Source organism: Macrotis lagotis, chromosome 1, assembly GCF_037893015.1.
Source record: "Macrotis lagotis isolate mMagLag1 chromosome 1, bilby.v1.9.chrom.fasta, whole genome shotgun sequence".
Classification (NCBI taxonomy): Eukaryota; Metazoa; Chordata; class Mammalia; order Peramelemorphia; family Peramelidae; genus Macrotis; species Macrotis lagotis.
In genome coordinates this window covers 313,642,434-313,667,159 of record NC_133658.1, presented here as the reverse complement: position 1 = coordinate 313,667,159, position 24,726 = coordinate 313,642,434, and positions in this window count along the sequence as shown.

The following is a 24,726-nucleotide window of genomic DNA, read 5'->3' as shown; positions in this document are numbered from 1 at the left end:
ATATGTATCTCTCTGCTTCAGATGAGTTTCTTGTAAGCAGCATATTGTAGAATTCTGGGTTTCAATCCATTCTGCTATTTGCTTACATTTTAAGGGAGATTTCATCCCATTCACGTTCAAAGTTATAATTATTAACTCTTTATTGCCCTCCTTGCTTTCTTCCCTGTTTGTCTTTTTCCGCTTTTTCAATTTATTCATATTCCCCAGTATTTTGTTTCTAAATCCTGCCCCATTTAGTGTGTTTGTCCTGCTATTTCAAGTCCCTTCCCTTTCTTTCCCCTTTCCCTTTTCTCTTTCTTCCTTCCCTTCATTCTGTTAGTTCCCCTTTATTCTCCCCCTGCCCCTCCCCCTTTCCCCTTTTAATACTTGAAAGGTCAGATAAGTTTCTTTACTTAACTAAGTGTCTGTAAAAGTTAACTTTAAGCCAAGTCTGATGAGAGGAGGATTCAGGTGCTTCTCACCTCCTCCCTTCTTTCCCTCTATTACAATAGGTTTTTTGTACCTCTTAAAGGAACAAAATTTACCCCCATTCAATCTCTTACATCCTAGTCTTTTTGCTGTCTCCCTTTTTAAGAAGTTATTGGTTTTAAATCATTCTATCTGGATCACAGAAAAGTCATAAGTGTTTATCACTTATGACTAAGTCTATTCTCTCTAATAGAGTTACAGTTCTTGAGAGTTATTAGAGTCTTTCTCCCAGGTTGGTACATAGCCAGTTTCATGTTATTGGATAGCAGTCTCATGGATAAGTCATGAATGTCCATCACTTCTGGCTAAGTATATTCTCTCTAATTTCTAAGTTTCAATTCTCAAGAGTTGTAAGAATCTTTCTCCCAGGTGGGGATATAGCTAGTTTCATCTTATTAGCAGTTTTTTTCCTTTGCCCCCCCCCCTTTTTATCTTTTTCATGTATCTCTTGAGCCTCCTGTTTGATGTCCAAATTTTCTATTTAGCTCTGGTCTCTTCATCAGGAAATGTTGGAAGTGTCCCATTTCATTAAATGTCTATCTTGTCTCCTTGAAGGGAAGGCTCAGCTTTGCTGGGTAGTAGATTCTTTGCATTCCTAGCTCCCTTGCTCTTCAGAATATCTCATTGATCCCTTAATGTTGATACAGTCAGGTCATGTGTAATCCTTACTGTGGCTCCTTGTTATCTAATTTTTTTTCTTTCTGTCTGCTTGCAGGATTTTCTCTTTTTATCTGATAGTTCTGAAATTTGGCCACAACATTCCTTGGTGTTTTAATTTTAGGATCTCTTTTGGGAGGAGATTGATGTATTCTTTCAATAACTATTTTTCCCTCTGATTCCATGATATCAGGGCAGTTTGATATCAGGGCAGTTTGATATCAGGGCAGTTTTCCATCACTAAATTATGTAATATTAAGTCCAGGCTTTTTTTTTTCTCTTCAATGTTTTCAGAAAGACCAATAATTCTCAGGTTGTCCCTTCTTGATCCGTTCTGGAGGTCAGTGGTTTTGCTGATGAGGTATTTTACATTTTCTTCTACTTTTTTGATTTTTTGGCTTTGTTTAACAGTCTCTTGCTGTCTCATGAAGTCAATAGTTTCCACAATCTCCATTCTTTTTTTTAGAGAATAATTTTATTCATTTATCTTTTGCAACTCCTTTTCCAATTGGTCAATTCTATTTTTATAAGAGTTTTCCATTTGACCAATTGAGATTTTGAGAGAATTATTTTCTTTTTGCATTTGCCCAAGTGAGGATCTGAGAGAATTAGTCTCATTGTGAATTTTTCCAATTGTATTTTCCAAAGATTTGTTCTCTTGTTGCAAGGTATTAATTTTTTTCTCCCAAATTTTCCAGTTGATTTTTAAACTCCTTCCTGATTTCTTCAAGGAAGTCTTTCTGTGCTGGAGACTACATCATATTCTCCTAAGAGGTTCTAGCTGTCTCTGAGTTAGGGTCTTTTCCTTCTAGGAATTTTTCTATGGACCCTCCCTTAGCTGGCCTTTCTTCATTTTCCTAAGACCTTATGTTGGGGAGGGGCTGGTTCACAGAGGTTTGTTGTTGGGATCCCTAGAGGCTTTACTCACTGGGTTGAGTAACTCCTTGTGAGCTGGCCAGTAGGGGGCTCTGGTTATTTTTTCTGGAGTGTCTGTCACCTTGATTAGAGGCCCTCTCTCTTGGCCTGGAGGGGGTGGTTAAAGCTGCTGAATACTTTTATCTTTGAACTATGTTGGGTTTTGCCTAGGACAAGGTAATTGCTCTCCCTATTCACAGCTGAGGGAAGTCTGCTGCTCACACCTGAGACTGGATCAGAGGTGGACTGTAATTGTGTTCGTTCTGGAGAGAGGCTTCAGCTGAAATGAAGATATGGACTCTGTGTTCCTCTAGACCAGAGGAGTCCAGGGATCAATGTCTGCAACTCTCCTGCACTGGAACTTACCCTCTAGACCTACCAGCAAGCTCAAGACAGTCAGTGCCACCCCCAATCCCTCTACTCCCCAGTTGGCCCATGCCCCTGAGGCAGATCAGGCAAGTTCTGCTCTCAGGCTTTTAGGCTCTCACCCTGTCCTGTTCTTGCCTGGGCTCCCCCAGCTCTGGTGCTCACACCTGAGCCTGGGGCAGAGGTAGGCTGTGATTGTGTTTGTTCTGGGAAAAGGCTTCACCTGAAATGAAGGTATGGATTCTGAGTTCTTCCAGACCAGAGGAGCCCAGGGATCTATGTCTGCAACTCCTCTACACTGGATCTCACCCTTTAGACCTACCAGCAAGTTCCAGATAGTCAGTGCCACCCCCAATACATCTGCTCCCCAGTTGGCCCCCATCCCTGCGGCAAATCAGACCAGCCCCACTCTTAGGCTCTCACTCTGTCCTGTGCTCCTGGCAGAGTCCACCCTCTGTGTCAGGGCTCCCCCATTATCCCAGAAGACAAACCTTGAGGTAATTGTTCTTCTCCTAGCTTCTTTTTCTGGGTTTTTTTGATTGGATTTCTGTTAAGAGGATTCTTTCATGTTATTTATGAGGGAAGATCAGGAGACTTTGTAACACAGTGCCTGTCTTCTCTCCACCATCTTGGCTGGAAGTCCCTGGCAGACATTCAAGTGCCATTGATAATGATGGTGGTGGTAATGGCAGTTTAAATTCATCCAACAGAATAGGTACTCTAATGGTTCCCAGAATTTTTATGTGTTGGAATCCCTAGTTCTTTTTTTAATTAAAAAATTATTTATTTAAGGCAATGGGGTTAAGAGTAACTTGCCCAAGGTCACACAGCTGGGCAATTATTATTAAGTGTATGAGCCTAGATTTGAATTCAGGTCCTGACTCCAGGGCCAGTGCTCTATCCACTGTGTCACCTAGCTGCCCCTGTGATTCTATTAACTTAGGATAGATGAATAGACTGAGTGCTGCTTTGGTACTCAAGAGTTTTAAGAAATTTAGTAAAAGGACTTCATTACATTCAATTGACCCTCTTTGGATGATTAAGTAATAGTGGCCAGAATCAGAGTGAATGAGAAAAATCTTGGATAGCTTGCAATCTTTATTAGTGGAGGGAGTTTCCTTATTGATGAAAGGAGAACATGGACTCCTTGAAATATTAAAGTATAACTTCAGGCTAAAGAAATTTAAGTATTCAGTGGCTTAGGATTGGTTCTCTCTTGATACAGGGATTTGAGTTACATGGTCCTTTCCACATTTAAACAACCGCACCATAATGCACATTCCTTTTTCCTCCACTAACATGTAGTGAAAAGAAATTATTGATTATTTCATCTAATAAGTCAATTAGAGTTAATAGGGAAGGAAGTTTTGTAGTATTTCTTTGAAATTCTTCCTTTTTTTGGTAGCTTCCTAAATGCTAACTTTTCCAGGCTAGTTGTGAATTACACATCTCTTGAATGAAGGACATCAGTGCAAGTATTGACTTGTGCCTGGTTATTTAATCTTCAGCATGTTGGAATCGAGGTGTGTTGGAGGAAGACTGCTGTTTTTAGATTATTGGGCATGGTCTTTATTTCAGCATGAGTCTGGTGAGACCAATTCAGTTTTCTTTTAGAAAAGCTTATGAAATCAATCGCCTTGTCCTGAGCAAGAAGCTCACTAGCTAGGGGAGGAGGGACAAGCTGATACTCCAACCAAAGAAAAACATTCCCTTGGAGGATTCAAATACCAAGGTGACTTCCATAGGAAAGCAGTAATGTGAATATGCAAGGTCACACTATTGGGAAACTGCCTACTGTACATCTTCACATTTTTTAGGGACCGAATTCCCTTTTGTATAGCTAAACTCAGACAAATAAATGGAAAAGCCAATATTACATGGTGAGTTATGTGAAAATAATGAGCCAATGAGCCCTCTTTGATGTGGTTTTTTTTGTTGTTTTGTTCTTGGATGTTCTTGTAAAGCATTTGGGGATTTATTTCAGTAATTTTTGTAACATCTTCAAGGAAATTAGAGCCATATTAGACTGGAATAAATTATTGAGTTTCTTTTGTTATTTGTAAGTTAGTCATGATAAGCTTTTTATTTGAAGCTAAGCCTTGAAAATGTGTTGTAGATTGGTGAAACAGGGTTCTGGCTAGAAATGACAATTTGGCATTTGCAATACCTGTGATTTGAAAGTGACATCTTTTTTTGGTAGCACATGAACTAGGAGACCCATGTGCTCTGTTTCTATAGAAACCAAAAGAAACAGAGCATATGGGTCTCCTAGTTCTAGCCAGAACCCTGTTTCAATATGGGATTGGAAGAAGCATTTTGAGGATTTTAGTGTATTGAAAGTTCCATGAGTATACAGCATGATAAGACAGCCAAAAATGCTTACCCAATGCAAGACCATATTATAAAGTCTAAGTATCTAGGATGAGAGAGAAAGCTTTGTACAATAGCTTTAGTGTCAGAGGTCCTATCTTTAAAACCTGGCTCTGTTATTTACTCTCTGTATGACCTTAGGCATGTCAATTTTCCTTGGGTCACTCTCTGGATTTCAATTTCTTCATCTGTAAAATGTAAGAGTTGAACTGCATCAGTTTTTGTGGTTTAGATGTTCAATCATGTCTGACTCTTCTTGACCCCATGAACCATGCCAGGCGCTTCCATCCTTCACTATCTCCTAAAGTCTATCCAAGTTCCTGTTCATTGTTTCCATAATACTATCCATCTCATTCCCTGCCAACCCCTTCTCCTTTTTCCTTCAATCTTTCTCAATATCAGTGTCTTTTCTAATGAGTTCTGTCTTCTCATTATGTGGTCAAAATATTTAAGCTTCAGCTTCAGTATTTGACCTTCTAGTGAATAGCCTGAATTAATTTCTTTAAATATTGACTGTTCAAGGGGCTCTCAAAAGTCTTCTCTAGCATCATAATTAGAAATCATTGATTCTGTGGCCCTCTGGTTCTTGAACTCATAGTCTAATTCTCACAGGCACAATTTGCCCACATAATGAGAAGACAGGACTCCTTGGAAAAGACCTTGATATTGAGAAGGATTGAAAGCAAAAAGAAAAGGGGATAGTATAGTATGAGATAGATATCATCATAGAATCAATGAACATGAACTTGAACAGTCTTCAAGAGATAGTGGAGGATAAAAAGCCCTGATGTGCAATGGTTCACAGAGCCATGAAGAATCAGACATAAATGAATGATTGAACAATAATGACATAGCCATATACTGCTACTGAAAAAAAAGCATAGCTTTTACTGTACTATGTCAGTAATCCACTTAAATTGAAATAGATCCCCATGAATCATAGAAAGACTTTTTCAGTTAGTTTTCAGTCTTGTTTGACTTTGAGACCCCATTTGAGATTTTTCTTTGCAGAGATACTGGAATATTTGCCAAGTATTTGTCATTTTTTTCCAACTCATTTTTTCATATAGATGAGAAAATTGAGGCAAACAAGAGTAAATTACTTGTCCAGGGTCATTCAGCTAGTAAGTGTGAAACTATGATTTGAATTTAGGAATATCAATTTTCTGACTTCAGGACCCATACTGTATCCACTTTACCACCAAGCTGTCCCCAGAATGACTTAGAAAACCACAAATTGACATTATTTATGGTGTATTTTTAAAAAATTTATTAAACATTTCCCAATTACATTTGGTTTGTGCCTCACAAGAGGAATTTTGCTTACTTTACTGAGTGTTTGACATTTCAGGACTAGATGACCATGAAATCTCTTCTACCATGAAATCTACACTCCTTTGAAAGTCTGACTAAACTCTGCTATGCTCTGACATCTGCAGTTTTATGTTCAATCCTGGGAGCTACATTTTCAAAAGACATTGACAAGCTGGAGTAGATCTAGTAGAGAATAATTAGGATGTTGAGCGAACTGGGGAAAAAACTATGAGAAAGAAATTAAATAATTTCTTTTTTTTTGTTGTTTTTTTTTTTTGCAAGGCAAATGGGGTTAAGTGACTTGCCCAAGGCCACACAGCTAGGTAATTACTAAGTGTCTGAGACTGGACCTGAACCCAGGTACTCCTGACTCCAGGGCGGGTGCTTTATCCACTACTCCACCTAGCTGCCCTTAAATAAATTTTAAAAACAAAAATAGCATGTTTTGAGCTACATTAGGTCTCCATAATTCTTTCCCTGCATTTGGATGGAATTTTCCATCACAAGTCATTTAGAATTTTCTTTGATCTCTGTATTACTGAGAAGAACTAAATCTATCATAGTTGATCATCACACAATATTGCTATTAACAGGCACAGAGTTCTCCTATTTCTACTTACTTCACTCAATATCAGTTCATGTAAGACTTTTCAGGTTTTTCTGAAATCCACCTGTTCATGATTTATTTTTTTTTTATTTTATTTATTTAAGGTAATGGGGTTAATAACTTGCCCAAGGTCACACAGCTAGGTAACTATTAAATGTCTGAGTTCACAGTTGAACTCTGGTCCTCCTGACTTCAGGGTCAGTGTTCTATCCACTGTGCCGCCTAGCTGTCCCCTGTTCATGATTTCCTATGGAACAAATAGTACTCTATCATTTTCATATACTACAATTTGTTTGTCTATTCCCCAAGTGATAGGCATTCCTTCAATTTCCAATTCTTTGCCATTACAAAAATACTTTTCTACATGAGGGCCATTTTTCCTTTTTTATGATCTCTTTGGAATATAGAACTAGTGGCGATATTATTTGATACAAAGGTATGTAGTTTGATAACTCTTTGGACACACTTCCAAATTGTTCTATAGAATGGCTGGATCACAACTCCACCAACAATGCAACTAGTGTCCTAGTTTTTCCACATCCCCTCCAACATTTGTTGTTTTCTGTTTTTATCATATTACCCAAACTGATAGGTGTAAGGTGGTACCTCAGAGTGCTTTTAATTTTCATTTCTCTAACCAATAATGATTTAGAACATTTTTCATATGAGTATAAATAGCGTTAATTTCTTCATCTGAAAATTACCTGTTCGTATTCTTTGACCATTTACCAATTGGAGAATGATTTCTATTCCTTTAAATTTGATTTAGTTCTTTCTATATATTTTAGAAATGAGTTCTTTATCACAAATGCCAGTTATAAAAATTGCATCCTAGCTTTTTGAGTTCCTTCTAATCTCATTTGCTTTGTTTTTATTTGTGCAATGTAATCAAAATTATTCATTTTGCATTTTATAATATTCTCTTTCTCTTGCTTGTCCTCCCTTCTCTATTGATCTGAAAAATAAACTATTCCTTGTTCTCTTAATTGATTTATATCACTTTTTTTTGTCTAAACCAAATGCACCACTTCAACCTTCTCTTGGTATAGGGTGTGAGATGTTGGTCTATGCTTAGTCTTTGCCATGCTATTTTCTAGTTTTCCCAACAGTTTTTTTTTATCATATAGTGAGTTCTTATGCCAGAAGTAGGAATCTTTGGGTTTATCAAACAGTAGATTACTATGGTAGTTTACCACTTTTTCTTTTATACCCAACCTATTCCACTGATCCACCACTCTATTTCTTAGTACCAAAGAGTTTTGATAACTACTACTTTATAACATAGTTTTAGAGCTGGTACAGTTTGACCTCTTTCCTTTGAATTATTTTTTCATTTAGTCCTTTAATAGTCCTGACCTTTTATTCCTCCAGATGACATTTGTACTTTTTTCTAAAGCTATAAAATAATTTTTAGTAGTTTGATTGGTATGGTACTAGCAAATAAAACTTTTTAAAATAACAATTAAGAATTATATAAAATGAATAAACTAGAAAAATATTTCGTGTTGAAAAATCTGGCAGGAGGCCGAAAAGTGCTTTCTGTGATTTGGCCGAGCATGATGCCAGTTCTCAGTTCTTAATAGGCCTGCTCTACTGGGTAACAGATCCAATTGTTTGTTGTAGAATAGCATCTAACTATGCACAAATAATCCAATGTAAATAATTCAAGTATATATAATAAAGACTTTACTATAATTAAACAAAACTTTTCCATTGGTGTAATGTTGCTTGTGGCTAATTCCCAATTAGCTATGCTCCTAAAGGGGATAATTAATTCTAATTTGAACCACTTGGCTTGAAGTCCCATAAAACCCATCCTTTTAAGGATTTGTACCACATAATTCCCATGATTCTAAGAAATCAATCTTAAAAAATGTTTTAATCTTATTTTTATTGATCTTTCATCACCCTGATTGCTACCTAAATATATTCCCTTATGTACTCAGTGAGTCATCCTCTGTAACAACTATATAAATATCACATACACATTACAAAAAGATAACAATCAGCAAAATATATCTATTAAAGCTGAGAGTATATGCAACATTTTTCACCCATAGTCTCCCACCTCTTCAAAGAAACTAGGGAAGTATAATTTTTAGTCTTCTCTAGAGCCAACTTGGGTTATTATAAATATATATAATATATTTTCTTTTTTTTAAAGAAATCATTCATAATAAAAGTCACCAGAAAAGAGCACACAAATACAAGAAAAAAATAAAAGAGAACAGCCTAAAAGAAAAAAAAAAGAGACCTAGATGAATGTAAATATCACCTAATGTTCTTTCTTGGATAAATAATTTATTCTTCAAGAAAAAAAGCCAAATTTGATTTATGAGCCATAAGTTCAGATATATAAGAAAAGCTTTCTAAATCTGCCCATATAAATCCCAGACCTCCTAGAGGTATTTATCATGTTTACATATAGAGAAAAAGAAAGTAAAGTTTGAAGTCTTTTTTTTTTTTTTTTTGCAAGGCAATGGGGTTAAGTGGCTTGCCCAAGGACACACAGCTAGTTAATTAAGTGTCTGAGGTCGGATTTGAATTCAGATACTCCTGACTCCAGGGCCGGTGCTCTATCCACTGTGCCACCTAGATGCCCCTGATTGAAGTCTTTTTAACCTATTTTGACTTAAAAGACACTTTTAATCCTGAAATGATCAGGCAAAGAGGAGCAGGGATAATTACAAATATCAGAGTTGTATGGGATCTCAAAAGTCATTTAGTTTAACTCCTACCTGGACCATTAAGTACTAGGTCAAGGATGTTTCCAGATTCATTTAAATTAAATGGCCAGTCAGTCTATGGTAGACAGTAATGGAGTGGGGATGGGAAAGTGAAATTAGGGATGGATTAAAAGAAGAATAAAACTTGGTTCTTGCCCTTGTGGAGTTTAGAGTCTAGTTAGAGAGATGAAACATGCTCACATGAGAGAGCAGCAAAGGTCAGGAGGCAATTTGTAGCAAATATCAGGTGATATGCAATATGAAATGCTATCAGATCTGGGAGAAGTGAAAATTCTGCAGGCCAGTATGGCAAAAGAAAACAGCTACTCCATGCCCACCAGATATTTCACTTCTGCCAGAGCTTTGACATCCCTGTTATCCATACTTGGTCATGGACACTAGAATATTGTGTCACCAAATTTCTCTGACCAACTAGAAAAACAGATTAGGCCTTCTTTGTCCACACAATCATAACTCAAGACTCAAGTGAATTGTTGAATAGAGAATCAAGAATTTTTTTCCTGACAGCAAGCCTAAATTTGCTCTTTCAGACTTCTGTTCATTGCTCCTATTTCTGCCTTCTGGGGCTAAACAACCTTTAAACTCCCCTCTCCTGCCACCTCCCCTTTCCAGTCATCTGACTCTTCTTTCCTCTATGTTTAACTTTCCAGGTTCCTTCACCCAATCCCCATCTGACTTGGGACTCAAGGTACTTCATCATCCTGGTTGCTTTCCTATGGATACCTCTCACTCATTAAAGTCTTTTCTAAAATGTGTTACAAGGAACTCCACCCAGATATTTAGCTATGATCTGATGAAGGCTTTTATTTCACAATTCAATTCATTGAATATTTATCAAGTACCTACCACTATGCTAGATGCTGAAGATACAAAGACAAAAAGGAGTTAGTCCTGCCCTTAAGGAACTTAGAAAATTCTATCAAAGAGAGGTATACAAAAGGTACATAGGTAAATAAATACTCTCTTTCTCTGTCTTTCTCTACACACACACACACACACACACACACACACACACACACACACACACACAAACACACACATATATTGGGGTAGGTGGTGTAAACAACAAACTTATGGAGGAGGCAGGAGGGTAAGGGATCAAGGTTGCTACAGATAGAAAGGCTGGTATTGGCAAGGCAAAAATGCCATTTCTACCTATATAACTGACAAAGTAGGAGGCAATGGAGTATTATTTTGAAATATTTTGAAGTGTGAAGATGGGAAGAGAGGGAGTTAAAGATGGCCTCATTTTTTATCCAGTGACAGATTAAGTTGCCCTTGTGTGTGTGTGTGGGGGGGGCAGGATATAGGTGGCTTGAAGACAAAAGAGAAAGTTTGAAGTTGATGCTTTAAGGAATGAAATAGAATTCTTCCCTTCTTCAATGTATCTGACAGGTAGACTATTCCTTGCTATTTTAATTTGCTTATGGTTTTACCTTTTATGTCTAAATCATGTGCCCATTTTAACCTTATCTTGCTTTATAGTAGGAGATGTTGGTCTATACCTAATTCACGCCCTATTGTTTTCCAGTATTCTCAGTAGTTTTTGTCAAACTGTGAGTTCTTATCCCAAAGACTGGGGTCTTTGGATTTATCAGCCACTAGGTTTGATGGTCTTTTTACTGCTGTTTCTTGTGTAACTAATCTATTTCATTGGTTTACTACTCCATTTCTTAGTTATTACAAGATAGTTTTGATGATTACTGCTTTATAATATAATTGGAGATCTGGTATTGCTAGACCACTTCCTCTGTATTTTTTTTCCTTTAGTTCCCTTGGAATTCTTTACCTTTTTTCCTTCCAGATGAAATTTGTTGTTATTTTTCTAGCTCAAAAAAATAATTTTTTGGTAGTTTGATTGTTATGGCATTGAATAAATAAATTAGTTTAGGTAGAATTGTCATTTTTGTTGTATTGACTTGACCTACCCAAGAACAGTTGATATTTTCCCAATAGTTTAAATATGACTTTATTTATGTGAAAAGTGTTTTGTAATTATGTTTCTATAGTTCCCAGATTTTCTTGACAAGTAGATTCCCAAATATTCTATATTGTTGACAATAACTTTAAATAGAATTTCTCTTTCTATCTCATGCTTATGTCTATGTTAGTCATATAATACTTATATTATGGTTGTAATTGTCTTGTTGGTATTTTATTCAAAAATTTTGCATCAATATTTGTTAGGGAAGGTCTATAATTTTCTTTCTCTATTTTAAACTCTTCCTGGTTCAGGTATTATCATCATATTTGTGATCCCTTTAGCTTGGGTACTTTTTCGTTGGGAGTTCATTGATGGCTAGTTCAATTTCTTTTCTTTTTTCTTTTTTAATTGAATTATTTGTCCAATTACATGTAAACATTGCTTTTAACATTCATTTTATCAATTTCTTTTTCTGTAATGGGGATATTTGGGCATTCTATTTCCTGATATATTACTTTAAGTAATTTATATTTTTGTAAATATTCATTGATTTTGCTCAGATTGTCAGATTTATTGGACAAAATATTTCCTTATGATTGCTTTAATTTTTTCTTCTTCATTGATAGTAATTTCCCCCATTTCATTTTTGATGCTGGATATTTGATTTTCTTTCTTTTTTAAATTTAAATTAACCAATGACTTATCTATCTTATTGGTTTTTCATAAAAACAGTCCCTAGTTTTATTTATTAGTCCAATAATTGTTTTACTTCTGATTTCAGATTTTTGGTTGCATGCCCAACTCATTGATTTGCTCTTTATCTCATTTGTTGATCTAAGAATTTGGAGCAATGAATTTTCCCTTAAGTGCTGATTTGACTGAATTCCATAAATTTTGGTACATCTTTTCATTGTTATTATTATCTTTAATGAAATTACTGATTGTTTCTATGATTTCTTCTTTGAGTCACTTATTCCTTAGAATTAAATTATTTAGCTTCCAATTAATTTTTAATCTATCTTTCTGCTGCCCTTTATTGAATGTAATTTTATTGCATTTTGATCCAAAAATAATATACCTAATATTTCTGACTTTCTAAAATTCATTTTAAGGTTTTTATGTCCTAATATATGGTCAGTTTTTTGTGTAGGTTCCATGTGCTGCTGAGAAAAAGGCATATTCTTTCTTTTTCCCTTAAGTTTTCTCTCAAAGTCTATATCTCTAACTTTTCCAAAATTCTATTCACTTCCTTTATTTCTTTCTTGTTTATTTTTTGTTTGGATTTTGTTATTTTTGGATAGAATTCCACAAATGAATAGTAGAGGTCCCAAATTATAATTTTGCTATCTTGTTCTCTCTGTTACTCATTTAATTTCTCCTTTAAAAATTTGGATGCTATACTACTTGGTACATTGTGATATTACTTCATGGTACCTTTTAGCAAGAGGTAACTTCCTTATCTCTTTTAATTATGTCTATTTTTGTTTTTGATTTTGTCTAAACCGAGGATTCCTACCTCTTCTTTTTTTTAACCAGTGGAGTATAATAGATTCTACTCTAGCCCCTTACCTTTACTCTGTATGTATTTCTCTGCTTCAAGTGTGTTTCTTGTGAACAATATACTGTAGGATTTTGGGTTTTGATACATTCTTCTATCTGCTACTGTTTTATGGTAGAGTTCATCCCATTTATATTCACAGTTATGATTAGTAGCTATGTACTTCCCTTTATCCTCCTTTCTGTCAACCCCCCCCCCCACTTCCCTGAGTAAAATAATTTTCTAAATTGAACTGGTTGTGTATCTTATTACCTCTTTGAATAAATACTGATGAGAATAAGGTTCAAAGGTTCATATTATTCATCCTTCCATTTTTCCCTCCTCTTCATAATAATTAATTACTCTGTTCCACCTCTCTCTTCTTTCTACAACCAGTATACTCCTCTAATCACTTTTATATCATTCCCTCAAATTCACTTTTATACCTATATCCTATATGTATTCCTTCTAGCTTTACTATAAGTAATTCAATTTTTAAGAATTACAAATATCATCCAATACAGGGATGTAAACTATTTAGCTTTTGTGTTTTCTTTTCCCATTTTGCCCTTTTATGCTTCTTTTTAGTCTGGATATTGGAGATCATTTTTTGGTCCACTTCTGGTCTTTTCTTTATGAAAGCTTGCAAATTTTCTACTTCATTCAATGAGCATTTTTTCCTCTGAAAGAATATGCTTAATTTCACCAGGTAGATGATTCTTGGCTGTAGCCTTAGCTCCTTGGTCTTCCAAAATATGTTACATTATCCCCGATCCTTTAATGTTGCAGATTTTAAGTCTTATGTATTACTTATTATGACTCCCAAATATTTGAATTTTTTTTCCTGGTTACTTGTAGTCAGAACCTGATAGTTCTGAAATTTGGTTATAATGTTCCTTGTAGTTGTAATTTTGGGATCTGTTTTTTTAAGGTTTCTTGCTCAATCATTTATTTTTAAATATTGTTGACAGGTAATTCTTCCACATATGCATGTGCACACACACTCTCACACATACTATTTTAATCTCAAAGTGTCATTCTTACAATTAGAAAAAGAAATAAAATGGGGGGGGGGTGAGGAACCTGAGTAACTGAATGTATGCACTTTAAAAATCCCATAGTGAATAGATGCAACTTGCCATTTAAACTTGGGTCTAATAAATGCACATTTGAATTTATTACATAGAAGATGTATAGAAGATACATATATAGATGAAGAGCATGAATATATAATCAAATATATATATATATATATAATCAAATATATAATCAAAGCCATTCAAATAAAAAATAAGCTTATAAAACATCTCATAATTTCATTTTATATGATGATCAGTAGATTCTTCCGATGGTAATTTTGCCAGGTGGTTGGTTCCAGGATAGTAGGGAAGTTTTCCTTTTTTTTTTTTCAGGGCAATGGAGTTAAGTGACTTGCACAAGATCACACAGCTAGGTAATTATTCATTGTCTTAGGCCAGATCTGAAAGCAAGTCCTCCTGATTCCAGGGCTAGTGCTCTATTCACTGTGCCACCTAGCTGTCCAGCATTTTTCTTTTCTTGAAAGATGTTGTCCAGGTCCTCCTTTTGATTATGACTTTCAGGTATTCTGGTGATTCTGACATTGTCTGTCCTGCTTCTATTCTCCAGATCATTTGTTTTCACCAAGGAGCATTTTATATTTTCTATTTTTTTCATTCTTTTGAATTTGCTGATTGATTCTTGGTGTCTTATAGTGTCATTAGCTTCTAGTTATTCAATTCTAACTTTTAAGAAGTTTTCCTCAGTTTACTGTACCTCCTTTTTTGTTTGACCAATTGTGCTTTTTAAGGGTTTTTTTCTTCAGTAGATTTTCACATCTCCTTTTCCATTTGGCCAATTCTACTTTTTTAAGCAGTCATTTTCTTTTTCCAAGCTGTTAAATCTTTTTTTTTTCATAATTCTCACTCTCATGTCTTTCCTCAGTTTTTCTTCTACTTCTCTTATTTGATTTTTGAGCTCTTCCATGAGTTCTTTCTAAGCTTGAGATCACTTTCCATTTTACTTTGTGGTTTTGCTCATAGGTGTTTTAACAATGTTGTCTTCTTTTGAGTTTGTGTTTTGATTTTCCCTGTCACCCTAATGACTTTCTATGGTCACATTCTTCTTAAATTTTTTTTCTGCTCATTTTTGGGGGCCTTTTTCTTTTAAATTGGAGCTCTGCTTTCAAAGTGGAAGGTACTCAGACTTCTTGTGTCAGAGGCTGCAGCCCTAGTTGTTAACCTTTTGAGGCACTGATGTTGCCCTGAGATCCATAGGGGACCCTTGAATCTGGTGCTACATTGAGAAGATAGAATGGGGGATGATTGGTGTTGCTGGAGGTTACAGGAACATGACAGCTTATCTAGTGCTGAGTTTAGGTCTCTGTGTTGGTGTCTGGCATGTGTTGAAGCCAGTGGGGTATTCCTTCATAGGCCTCTGCCTGTTTCTGTGGGGCTATGCTGAAACAAAGTCTGATAGCTCAGAACTATCCTCTGCCCATTAACCTATCCCTGTTGAAGCATGTGAGGGTCCTTGTGTTGATGTTTGCTTGCTTCACTGCACTGGGGCTTAGGATCTCCTAATGGTTTGCTGAGACAGGACTTGTTGCTGACTTGCTGGGCTGCTTCCTGTCCTGGACTGTACTCACCTTTTACCTGAGTGAAACAGACCTTTCCTTCCAAACTTCTAAGTTTCTTGAGCTAAAAGCTTGTTTTACCCCCTTTTCTGTGGGTCCTACCGTTTCAAAATTTGTTGGTGGGGGCATTATTTTATGTTTGTTTAGGGTGAATATGGGAGTGATGTGGTGATTTCCTGCTTCTTTTGCCATCTTGGCTCTATGCCATTATGACCATTTCAAGGTGATACTGGAGTCTGTACACTCACTCCAGCAGTTTAAAATGTTATTGGCTTTTTTTTGGCTACCACATAGTTTTACAACTTAATTTTTTAAATTTATTTAAATTTCTTTGGAATTTTTAAATTACTTTGGATAACTGTTTAAATTAGTCTTTCATGTTTGATCATCATTATAGTATTACAATTATTGTGTATAGTGTTCTTCTGATTCTGTTCACTTTGCATCAATTCATATAAGTCTTCCCAGATTTCTCTGAAACCATCTTGTCATCATTTCTTATATTTACTATCATTTTGACAATGAGGCCTTATATTGAGCTTTCAGTTCACTAAACTCTGTAAAACATGTTCTCTGCTTTTGTTAACCACAACAACACAACTCCACACATATGTAAACAGGAGTGTATGGAGAGATAATTATTTGCATTAGAAGGATCTGTAAGACTATAAACTTAATATGAGTCAGCAGTGTGATTTGGCATAGTATCCAACAAAGACTAATGTGAACTTTAGTGCATTAAAGGGGCATAGTGCCCAGAAAGAGGAAATGGATGGTTCAGCTGTTTTCCATCTTGGCAAAACTACATTTGGATGCCACATTTTTGAAAGGATGGAATGTATTGAGAAAAAGGTAAAGAGAAGAATGAAGAACCACACTATATGAGTATCAATGAAAAGAAATAGGAATGGAGAGGAAAAGATTTAATGAGGATGTAATTTGTGGTATCATTTGAAATATTATCATATTAAAGAGGGATTAGAATTAATGTGATTGGGGCAGCTAGGTGGCAAAGTAGATAGAGCACCGGCCTTGGAATCAGGAGGACCTGGGTTCAAATCCAGCCTCAGACACTTAATAATTACCTAGCTGTGTGGCCTTGGGCAAGTCACTTAACCACATTTGCCTTGCAAAAACTAAAAAAAAATTAATGTGATTATCCCTCAAAAGCAGAAATAAGAGAAATGGGTTGCGACTTCTGAGAGGTGATTTAGGCACACAGAGAAAAACAAAGATTGAACAAACATGGATATATTTCAAATCAAATCTTAGAAAGATCTCATCCACATAGATAAGATCATAGTTCCATTAGACCATTTTGTCCATTTTATCAGATTATCAGAAAGTAGGGAAGGATTTCCTTACCAATTGATCTATTCCAAAGAGGGATGACCTACTTTGGGAGTGGGAAAATTCCCTGTCACTAGAATTCAAGTCAAAGTTAGATGACTTCTCACAGACAAGGTTGTAGAATGGAGAGATTGGATTACTTAAATTCTCAGGTCCTATTCAATTCTGAGACTTTTTGGTTTTTAGAACTGTTTAAGTTTTCTTAGTGTTTCTCTGAGGTTAGGAAACAGTAAAGGAAAAGGACTTAGTGATAAGTAGCAATTATTGTTCATTTGACAAGGAATAATATACTTCCTGTGATAGCTTTGTATTATAATTTCATACAATATTTATACTGTATATGTTTGCATTTGTCTTTCAGCTACATTAGAAAATATTTTGGAGCAGAAAATAAACTCTACACTTCTTATTCCTGAGAAAAATATCACAGGACTCTATTCACAATATTCTCAATAGATATTGTTTGATTGATTAAGAAGGATCTTAAGAATTTACCAGAAAAATGTCAAAGAAAGTGGCTAAAAATTACTGTGTAATATATCCAGATTTGGATTGGATTAGATGATTTCTAAGGACTCCCTTAACTCTGATATTCTATAATTAATAAGGGTAGTTAGATCAGGCATATAGTAAGTATTTCAAAAATAATTATTGAATAAATGAATGAATGAATGAATAAGGAACAACTGTGACTGAATTATCAAAGGGAGAAATAAACTTGTTTCCAGACTTGTACTGTTTGTTTCCTTCCCTCCTTGATTCCTTCTTTCCTTTCCTTTTCCTCTCTCTCTCCCCCCTTTCCTACTTTTTTCTACTTTTCTCTCTTTTTTCCCTTTTTTGCCTTTCTCCCTCTTTCCCTCAAGTTCCCATTGATATCAGGTGTTACTCTAAACATACCAACTTTACTAATTATTTTCCCTAATACTTTGTCTCTTGATTGACGATATTTGACAGTGGTTTTTTTTTTTGCTTTCTTCTGATATAACCAGATTCTGTTCAGACCTGTTTGTTTCATGAAAGGTTTGCTCTAAGAATGTGTGTACAATGTCATGCCGAATAGCTTTAGATATCAGTTGTTTCTGGACATTTTCCTTTCCGAAAGCAGAGTATTTTGTCCAAATCCGACCCTTCTCAAATGATGATCTTTTGTTATTTCCAAAAGAATGAGGTACCTACCCACTTCTGATAAGCTTTGTCTAAATAGTAAGAACTCAGAGATCAATAGGCATTATACTAAGACGTGAAAGGAGATCATTTCACTATGATGTTAAAAAAAATCAATGAGCATTACAATGTGATATGGAGGTTCTGTGTTGCAAGCTGCAGCAGAATCAAATGTGCTTTGGGCTTTGATAAGGAAGAGGCTCAATTGTAAGCTTATCCTGCAGTGTAATAGCAAATTCCCATTTGATGATGATCTCCACAGTGGACTCATTAGATTGCTGTGTATGTTCGAAGAAAAGATGTCCTCCATTTCAATGCAAAAAAAGGCACATTATGCAGTCTTTCAGAACAATGTTAAAATAACATTAAAGCTGAAAGGCAAACAATTTGAAACTGAAAGTTATGAAGTAAAATTTCTTAGGAAATGCACATGTCAGTTATGACCATATTTGCAACCATATTTTGTTGTTGAAACATCTCACTTTCCTCCAAGGAATGATAGTCTTACTATATCTCCTTTTCAATGTAAGTTGGTCATCACCACTAATGTGAGCACTTTGGAAAGATAGGGGCCCAGTTATTTTAAGAGGAATGGTAGCTGAATTGATTTAAATCCTAGAATATTATAACTGAAAGGTAAACTAGATTTCACTGAGTAATTTCTTCCCTGCCCCCACCCCCATTTTAGATTCAAAGACTTGCTCAAGGTCACATAATGAATCATTGGCAGAGCTAAGATTAGAGCCCAGATCTTGACTCCCATTTCAGAGATTTTTCCCCATGATACTACAATCCAATTTGCACTGTACAGATCTGAATAATATGTTTATTCAGTCATGTCAATAAAATGTACCTTTCTTTAACTAAACATTACCTGTGTACCACCTGTAGATGTAAGTTTGTATTGGGTCAGATAACTATTTTCAAACTAGTATTTCATGTCTACTTTGCTTACCATTTATATATTTAAAGAATAAATCTCTCCCTAATTTTTCTGTTATTTTCTCCATTACCTAGACACATTATTGAAAAACATGTTAGTGACCTGAAGCATTAGCATTTCTCTAACAACAAAGAGGCCAAATTCAGTGTTCAGTCTGACTGTGAAATCTTCTAGTCATTAAGAAGAGCTTCAATAAAGATCATGTAGGGAGTAATGTGAACCCAGAACAGTCTCCAAAAAAGGAAGGGCTAGCAGAGATACAAAGGCCAAGCATATAGAAGGATCTGGATTGGGAAAGATTTGGTTAATATCCCATTCAGACTCTTTTTTGTTTTTGTTTTTTTAAGGCAATGGACTTAAGTGACTTGCCCAAGGTCACATAGCTAGGTAATTGTTAAGTGTTTGAGGTCAGATTTGAACTCAGGTCCTCCTGACTCCAGGTCCAGTGTTCTATTCACTGTGCCACCTAATTGCCCCACCCCATTCAGACTCTTATTAGTTGTGTGAACATGGGAAAACCAACTAAATTCTCTAAGACTCAGTTGTCTCAGCTTTAAAATAAGGGCACCAAGTGTTGAGGACTTCTTGGATCCTTTCTAACTCTAAATCAATCATGGTAATCCCTGCAGCATATACTAGTATGTGAAGGTCCAGGAATGTTTTCATACTCTGTCAAATGTTATAGGAAAATGTACTAATTCATGATGATTAGGGAAGAGAGAAGCTTTTTGGAATTTGTGATCAAGAGAATACCTTGCCATCATCATCATCATCATCATCATCATCATCATCATCATCATCATCATTGTTTTACCTTACTTCAATTATCTCAGAATAATGCTTCAAAGATTATTTTGAATATTTGAGAATGTTGCCTTTGAAAAAAAAATAGTCATATTAAAATGTGTATAATGAATTACTTTAGGATGACGGTCATAGACCAAGAATGGGAATTTTGTTTGTCTAAATCTGAACTCTAGGAAAATGAAAAAACAAAAGGGAATGTATTTGGATATCAGGCATACAATAAAAAGATAAGAATTGTTCTGCTTGGCTCCAGAGGGTAAAAGTAGGATCAATGAGTGGATATTATGGGGAGGGTAATTTAGACAGGGTTTCTGTTCTGTATGTTGGGGAATTTCTTGCTGAACAGAGCTAACCCAAAGTAGAAATGACTGTCTCATGAGACAGAGAGTTTTCTGTCCCTGACGGTCTTGCTCATATTAGGATAATGTAGAGGGGAATCTTTTTCAGATGAGTAGTACTGGGTGGTCTCCAGTTTTGAGATCCCATGACTTTGAGAAGAAAGGTCAGAGAAGAAAGAGTACATGATGCAATTTCTCAGTTTAGTTCAGTTCCTTGCTGTGCCCATATTAGTCTTCTTCATAGGTGATGCTGCTGCCCTACTGTTAACAAGGGACAAGAACTTAGAATGCTGTCATTGTTGTTTTTTCTGCAGTGGAGATGGACTGTGCTACCAATAGTCTCTTCTCCATATCCTTTAGTACTAATAGCACTTGGAAGAGTTTTGCTTTGGAAAAGGAAGAAATCTTTGCTTGAAAAGCAGAGCAAAGGCTGCTGTACAATTCTGATATCCAAACTGTGTTCTTATGATCACAGTCCTAACCAACCCAGGTAACAGTATGATATCAGGGATACAAAGAAGCACATTCTCTCCCTAAAAGGATCAATTCTTATGTAAACAAATGTGTTCAAGGCTTGGTGTTTGTTGGGAATGGGGACTGCAAAGTGGAATAAGAACACAGAGCCTATCCTCAGAGATCTGAAAATCTAGTAGGAAAGATACGAAATAAATGCAATGAAATATAAAACAATGATATAAAAATTGTCTAATATGAGGTCCATGGACACTACCTCCTTGTAAGTCCAAACTGAGAGGAGAAAAGATTACATTGTTATCTTCAGTAACCTCCAACCAAAATTTAGCATTCCTTCAATTATGATAAAAAAAATTATCTGAGATGTGGTCTGTAAGATTAACCAGACTGTCAAAGAGATCTATTACACTTAAAAAAGTGAAGAACTACTACTCTAAAGGTAGAGATTTAACTGTGAGTTCTTGCTAATTTTGCTTGGTGGGACTGAGTAGACCTCAACTTACTTGAGCTTTCATACAAATGGTATTGAAGATACCATTCTTCATGAACAGAGGACAAGAATAGTGACATCCTTGGTGCATTACTTCTACCCAGAAAAAGGTATCTGCTATCCATGTTGCTATTTTCTTTGTTATTCCTTATCATTTTTTATTTTGATGTTTTTTATTTCTCTTAATTCCGATGTGATTTTTCACATTCTTCATGCTCTTCTTAAGCCTTGTGATTTTCTTGCCAATTCTTCCTTAATTTCTTTGAATGTATCATTTGAGGATTTCTCATGGGATAATCAATGTGTTTTTTTTTCTTTGCACAGCCCCCTTGTTCCTGGTTTTTTGATTGATTTAGTTGTTCAAAAGTATTTTTTTAATTCACTGATGTGTTTTGTTTTTACATTATAAACATTTAGAGATTATTCCCACTATATGAGAAGTCTCATAACAAAGTGAAGCAGTTAAAAAAGACTAATAATACATTTGGCTTTTAAAAAAATGGTTGAGTGTGTGTGTGTGTGTGTGTGTGTGTGTGTGTGTGTGTGTGAAAGTCATTCCATCCCTCTTATTTTTATTCTCAGCACTTTACATAGTGCTTATAGTGCCACATGGTAAACACTTAATAAATTTTTTTCATCCTTTTATTTTGTATTGCTCTTTTTTCCCCCCGTATATAAAGAAATTGGCTGCCTTCCATCCATTCATTCAGACTCCTCTTGCATCTTGCTTTTACACAAAATGTTGAAGTATCAATAGGAAGGACTCTAATTTGCTGGGTAGATCATTTAGATTTATGGAAGGACATGGGGAAGAACTGCAGAGGATGAGAAAGTATGAGGTCAAGGGTTATGCCCTGTTCATCTGTACTACTATGGAGGAATCACTTTTATGAGATGTTAGATCTGAAGAAGTACTAAAGAACCCTTTCATGGAGAGAGGCTACAATGGACTTTGGTTCTCAGGAAAGGCAGAGGAGGCATTGAAGAATGGATGGGATCTTGTAGGCAGAGAAGAGACAGGGAGAAAGCAGAGAAAATGATCTGAATGAAGGGATAAGTAAGACTATGCAGGGGGTGTTAGAATAAAGAATAAACCAGAAGCTTTAAGTTCATTCACTAAGTAGCCTTTTAGTAGTGCTAATATGATGAACCTGATATCTTAGGTATCTGCATTATTTTGTAACCAAGACTCTAGGGAGAAGAGAACCCAATGTATTTTGATCAATTTTTTAAAAGAAGTTCTCTGTAAAACTTCCTAAACCTGAAAAAACTCTTTGTGGCCCCTATAAGTCCCCCCCCCCAATTATACTTGCAGGTCTCTCTCATGTAAATTCCCATCTGCAGAATTGGGCTGTGTTTTCTTTGCTTGGATCTCAATCCTGCTGCTCTATTGATTACTATAATTCAACTCTAATTGGACTTCTACAAAGCACAATACATAGATTACAGTTAGCCTCCAAGGCAGCTAAGCATCCATTATTAATATGACAGTGTTGGCCTTTACCCTGTTTCTATCATTCACCTTGGGGAGCTTTGAAAAAAAGACCTGCTGAGTAATGCCCCTTCCCTATAAATTAATCGTTCCCAAATATTTGTTTCCTTTCAAAAGAAAAAAAAAAGATGGGAAGTACAATTAGCAAACAAGTCCTTAATTGCTTCTCTACCAGCACATGAAAAGTTCATGTTCTCCTCCAGAGAGGAGAAGGTTACTCTCCCACATGACTAAATAATTACTCTTTGTTGTTGCCTCATGATTTCAAAGAGCTTTGACAGTGAGGATTGTATTGGGTTCTCAGTAGAGTGTGGAACATATTTGGAATACATACTCGAACATATACATATACATACATGCATCTCTGTCTGTCCATCTGTATGTCTAAGTTTACTCAAATATTTAAGAACATTTAATAACAGCAAAAATCCAAAATGGGACATATAGGACAGAATCAATCCTAATAGATTCTTGATCTTCCAGAAAGTACCCACTATGGTTGGCTCTCTGTAAGAACTTGATGGACAAACTATTTTACGTCATACTAGAGAATAAAATGTCAGAATAAATAATAATAACAATAATTTAGTATTTCAGTAGATTCTGCAATCTCATGGGTATGGGTAGTTATTTGCCTTCATTGATAGAGATAACAATTCATACTTCATGCTATGTAATCCTTGTCCATATTTTCTCCATGAACTCTCCCTAAATGGTCTACCAAGCTTGAAACTTTCTACTGGGGCAAGGCTTCTTAATCTTTGGTATTAAGGCTCACAAAGAATTAGTGGATAATTTTCAGGGAGATCAGGAACTTGTAAAAAAATACAATTTAATTTCAATATAATTGGTTTCCTTTGTAATCCTATTTTATTTTATACATTTGAAAAATATTCTCCTGGGAAGGGTCTGTAGGTTTCACCATACTGTCAAAGAGGGTTCACTATGCAAAAAAAGTTTGAGAATTCCTCACTTTGATATTGCATGAATGAAACTCAGATTATCTTTCTGTCATCCCATGTTTTTAAGAAGTAGTCAACTGCCTCCTCTTCTGATCATGATTTCTTAGAATCTCAGATTTGAAAGGTACCTCATAGACCTTCAGGTCCAAACTATACCCAAAAAAACAATCTGCTTTAAAACATACTTGATAAATATTTATATAGCTAACTTTTTATTGAAGACTATAGGTGAAAGGGAATCTATTACATCCTGAGGTATCCTGTTCCAATTTTAGATTGCTCTGAATATGAGAAAATTTTTCCTTCCATTATATCTAAATTTTACTTCCTTTCAATTCCCCCTCATTTCTTCTAGTTTTGTGCCTGGGGCTAAACAAGACAAGTCTATTACCCTTTTCTACATGGCAGTTATAGGGAAAATGATTTATTATATTATTTGAGGGAAAATATTATACTATTTAAATCCAACCTTGTGTGATTAAAGGTTGTCCACATCCAGAATGTACCTGATCTCAGTAACTCTGGGAATTCTGAAGATGACTATAAGGTATTTTAGGTTCTCCCACACAAAGCATTTTTGTTTTGGTTTACCATATCCAAGATTTGTGACAGGTCTACCCAACCTAATAGTTAGGGTTTCCTCGTGTTTTGGCTTCACTCAAATGTTATTGAACATTTACAGTTACTCATACCTATTTCAATTTAGCTTGCTTTCAGCTTTATTTAACACTGTAGGCATGATTTACACCAAGCAACCTGGTGTAAATCTCATATAATGTAAGTTTTCCAGCATCTGCATGAGACCACACTTCTTTTTTCTTTCTTTTTTTTTTTACAAGGCAATGGGGTTAAGTTACTTGCCCAACATCACACAGCTAGGTAATTATTAGGTAATTATTAGGTGTCTGAGGTAGAATTTGAACTCAGGTCCTCCTCCAGGGCCACTGCACTGCCTAGCCTACACTTCTTTTCTGGATTGCTTTCCTCTATCAAATGAGCTATTAAATTTTTTCCAAAACTTTTTTTAGATTTTGGGATTTGTTCTCATGAATAGCACATCTTTCAAATACTTTTAAACCAGTCTAAATATTTTCAGGTTTTCTAGCCAAAGTTCTTGAATCAATATCTTTCCTAAAACATAGAACCCA